Below are 5,155 nucleotides of genomic sequence, written 5' to 3'. Positions count from 1 at the left end.
TAACATTTTAAAATTAATAATATCAATCTTAAAGTATATAATAAATTGTTACGGCCTGATCCAAGAAAGAACTTGGGCCTATTTGACTCGATTATCACCTGACTCAACGGTCGGATGGCGCACCTATATTCGACCCGCGCATCTTTTTGGGACAGCTGGCCACTACAGCTGTACAAGGAAGCTTCGAAGAAGGTGGGTTCTGTCCTCTTGGGACCCACACCTGACATGGTATATAAGGGAAGGGTCCTACCCTCCTCTAAGGTACGTTACACATTCCACCTAACTCATTCCTCACATGCACACTAGCTGACTAGAGCGTCGGAGTGTCTTTGCAGGTGACACCCCCTCCTTCCATAACGAGAGCTCGGCTACCCGGTAGACCGGATCCAAGCACGATCGAGATCGAAGCGTTCCCAGTTCCACATATTCCACCTGGACCGTCCGGTAACCGCACAACCGAACATTGGCGCCGTCTGTGGGGACGCCTAAATGGAAGTCGTGCCGGGCTTTGGAGACCAAGGCCGAGCAGCCGGCGCAGAGGGGGAAGCCTCCGTCGCCTACCCGGGAGGGCGACGTAGGTCCCCCCGACAGCGCACCGAACCACGTATAAGGACGCGAGAGACGCGGCCTTTCGGAAGAACTGGCGGTGACAGCGCCAGAATAATGCAAGAGCTACGCCATAGGGTCCAAAACCTAGAACGACAGCTAGCCGATCAAGAGCATGATCGACGAACCACCGATCCTAGTTACTCCCCGTCCCCTGAAAGCCGGGAGGGAGGTTCCCACCGGAGTCGCTCCCGGCACGCCTCCGCCTCCAGAATGGAAGCGGAGAGCACCCGAGAAGATTCACCCTTCCCGAGAAGACGAAATGACACAATCATCTACTCCCGAGGCAAGGAAACGCGCCACACGGGACGAGATCGCGAAGACGGAGAAGGGAGGCCTGTGAGAACACGACGACTCGTGATAATGGGCGCCACCCCGTTCCATCGGTCCATCCTTGAGGTCCGGTTGCCGAAGCACTTCGACAAACCAACGGACATGAGGTACGATGGAACCCAAGACCATCTAGAACATCTCACGGCTTTCGAGGCTAGAATGAATCTGGAGGGAGTAGGAGACGAGGTGAGGTGCAGGGCCTTCCCGGTCACCCTGGCCGGACTCGCGATCCGATGGTTTAACGGCCTCCCGCAGGGATCCATCCATGGATTTTCAGACATCAGTCGTGCCTTCTTGGCTCAATTCACAACACGAATAGCAAAGGCAAAACACCCGATCAACCTTCTCGGGACAACCCAAAGGCCTGGGGAGCCGACCAGGAAATACCTGGACCGGTTCAACGACGAATGCTTGGAAATCGACGGCCTAACCGACTCGGTGGCCAGCCTCTGTCTGACGAACGGCCTCCTAAACGAGGACTTCCGAAAACACCTCACCACGAAACCGGTTTGGACGATGCACGAAACCCAAACGGTAGCTAAGGAATACATAAATGACGAGGAAGTCAGCCAGGTCGTGGCTGCCAATAAATGGCACTCCAGCTACAATCAACCTAGGCAACAGGGTAATAGAGACAGACAGAAAGAACAAGCCAAAGAGGGAGGACCGAGCAAGGCACCCAGACCGTTTCCCCGGATCGGGAAGTTCACCAACTACACTCTACTCACTCTCCCCATCATGGAAGTTTACCAGCAAATAGCCGAGAAAGGGATCTTGTCGAAGCCCCGACCACTCAAGGACCGTACGGGGGGAAACAAGAGCCTCTACTGTGACTACCACAAGGGCTATGGGCACCAAACACAGGACTGCTTTGACCTGAGGGATGCACTAGAGCAAGCTATAAGAGACGGTAAACTCTCAGAATTCTCCCATCTTATAAGGGAGCCGAGGAGGAGACATCGCGACCAAGACGAGGAAGGCAAGACCCGGTCGGCAAAGCGACGACAAGAGCCAGAAGATAAAGATAATGGTCTCACCGTGATAAACGTAGTAACCGCCAAAAACACCGCGCCGAGGTCTAGGTCAGCGCACAAGAAAGACGCCAAGATCCTGGCGGTCTCCTCCGCCCCGATGCGAAGCTCCAAGAAGCCCCCATCCATCTCCTTCGGCCCAGAAGACCAATGGTTCGACGAGGCCCCCGAAAACCCACCTATGGTCATCACGGCCAGGGTGGGAACCGGCCTCGTCAAACGAATCCTTGTCGACACGGGGGTAGATTCGAACATTATGATCCGCAATGTGTTCGACGCACTAGGATTAAGGGACACCGACCTATCATCGCACCAGCACGGGGTCATCGGATTAGGCGACCACTTCATCAAGCCAGATGGAGTGATATCCCTGCCGATCTCCGTGGGACAGGCACAGGGCCGAAGATCGGCAATGGCTGAGTTCGTAGTCCTCCGAGATTCCACGGCCTACAACATCATCTTGGGGAGGAAAACGATCAATGATGTTGAAGCAATAATCAATGCAAAGCTCCTAGTCATGAAGTTTGTTACCGACGACGGGTCCATAGGGTCCATAAGGGGAGATCTAGAAACGGCAGTCGCTTGCGACAATGCCAGTCTCTCCTTAAGGAGGAAATCTAAGGAAGCGTCAGGGGTGTTCCTAGCTGACCTAGACGCCAGGATAGACGACAAACCCAGACCGGAACCAGAGGGGGACCTAGAAAAGTTCAGGGTCGGCGACACGGAGAAAAAATTCACGTTCATCAACAGGAATCTCCCACATGAATTGAAGGAGCCCTTGGTAGAAATGATCAGGGCCAATGGGGATTTGTTTGCCTGGACACCGGCCGACATGCCGGGCATAGACCCCGAAATTATGTCACACCACCTGGCCGTCAAGTCGGAAGCGCGCCCGGTGTCCCAACGGAGGAGAAAGATGTCGCGGGAGAGGGCAAAGGAGGTGGCCAAGCAGACGGCCAGCCTCCTAGAAGCAGGTTTCATACGAGAACTAGACTACTCGACATGGCTCTCGAATGTAGTTCTAGTAAAGAAGCATAGCGGCAAATGGAGAATGTGCGTAGACTACTCCGACCTTAACAAGGCATGCCCAAAAGATTGTTTCCCCCTCCCTAACATAGACGCACTCGTCGACGCTGCGGCGGGCTACCGTTATCTGAGCTTCATGGACGCCTACTCCGGCTACGACCAGATACCGATGCACCGTCCCGACGAGGACAAAACAGCGTTTATAACGCCGGGGGGAACCTTCTGTTATAAGGTGATGCCATTCGGCCTAAAAAAATGCAGGGGCAACATACCAAAGGCTGATGAACAAGATATTCCACGACCTCATAGGCAAGACAGTGGAAGTCTATGTAGACGACATCCTCGCGAAAACAACGCGACCTGATGACCTCCTGAATGACCTGTTGAATGTATTCGCGTCTCTCCGACAACACGGCATGAAGCTCAATCCCCTCAAATGTGCCTTCGCCATGGAAGCTGGAAAGTTCCTAGGGTTCATGATAACCCAAAGAGGGGTAGAAGCTAATCCGGAAAAATGCCAAGCGATACTCCAGATGAAGAGCCCGGGTTGTATCAAGGACGTCCAGATATTGGCAGGGCGACTGACCTCGTTATCCCGTTTTCTCGAAGCTTCGGCAACAAAGGCCTACCTTTCTTTAACCTCATGAAGAAAGGGATACCATTCGAATGGACGCCCGCATGCGAGAAAGCCTTTAGACACTTCAAGGAAATCCTGGCGGCACCCCCCGTGCTCGGAAAGCCAAAGGCCGGGGAGCCACTATACCTATACCTCACCATAACAGGAGAAGCCCTGGCCGCGGTTCTAGTACGAGAAGAAGGGAGGGCTCAACAACCAGTCTATTTCGTGAGCAGAGCCCTACAAGGGGCAGAACTAAGGTACAGCAAACTGAAAAAGCTAGCTCTGGCACTCTTGACCTCTTCACGGAGGTTAAAACAATACTTCCAAGGTCACCAGGTTGTCGTAAGAACGGACCAAGGAATCCAACAAGTACTTCCAAAACCCGATTTGGCAGGAAGGATGATGGCTTAGTCCATTGAACTTTCCCAGTACGACATACGATACGAACCCCGGCAAGCAATCAAGGCGCAAGTGATGGCAGATTTTCTAGTAGAAGTAACGGGAGATCCAACCGAAGAGACGAGCGCACGGTGGAAGCTCCACGTGGACGGAGCCTCCCACCAGACCTCTGGGGGCGCCAGGATCATTCTGGAAAGCCCAGCTGGGGTCGTATACGAGCAGTCAATCAGGTTCGAATTTCCCGTCTCGAACAACCAGGTAGAATACGAAGCCCTCATAGGGGGCTTAGCCCTAGCAACGGAAGTCAGAGCAACGAGGTTGGAAATATGCAGCGATTCACAAGTCGTCACCTACCAAGTAAACGAGAGCTACCAAGCCAGAGACTCATTATTACAAAAGTACTTGGAAAAAGTCAAGGATCTGAGCCAAAAGTTTGAAGAGGTCACGATCCACCATGTGCCCAGAGAAGGAACACACGGGCAGATCTCCTATCAAAGCTGGCCAGCACCAAACCGGGAGAGGGTAACTGGTGGACGAAATTGTGATACAAGAGTTCCAGGTACTGTTACAGAAGCTTTTTCTTTCCACAATTCCGTTCAACTTAACCAGCAAGTGTACTGGGTCATCCAAGTAATACCTTACGTGAGTAAGGGTCGATCCCACATAGATTGTTGGTATGAAGCAAGCTATGGTCACCTTGTAAATCTCAGTTAGGCAGATTAAATTGGTTTATGATGAGTTCGAAAATTAATAATAAATAGACAATAAAAAGGGATAGAAATACTTATGTAAATCAATAGTGGGAATTTCAGATAGGCGTATGGAGATGCTGTGCTCCTCTTGAATCTCTACTTTCTTATTACATTCATCCAATCCTTCTTACTCCTTTCCATGGCAAGCTGTATGTAGGGCATCACCGTTGTCAATGACTACATCCCATCCTCTCAGTGAAAAAGGCCCAAATGCTCTTGTCACAGCATGGCTAATCATCTGTCGGTTCTCGATCATGTCGGAATAGAATCCATTGATTCTTTTGCGTCTGTCACTACGCCCAACCTTCAGGAGTTTGAAACTCGTCACAGTCATTCAATACCGGAATCCTACTCGGAATACCACAAACAAGGTTAGACTTTCCAGATTC

Source organism: Arachis duranensis, chromosome 3 (genome assembly GCF_000817695.3).
Source record: "Arachis duranensis cultivar V14167 chromosome 3, aradu.V14167.gnm2.J7QH, whole genome shotgun sequence".
NCBI lineage: Eukaryota > Viridiplantae > Streptophyta > Magnoliopsida > Fabales > Fabaceae > Arachis > Arachis duranensis.
Note: the sequence above shows the minus strand (reverse complement) of the source record.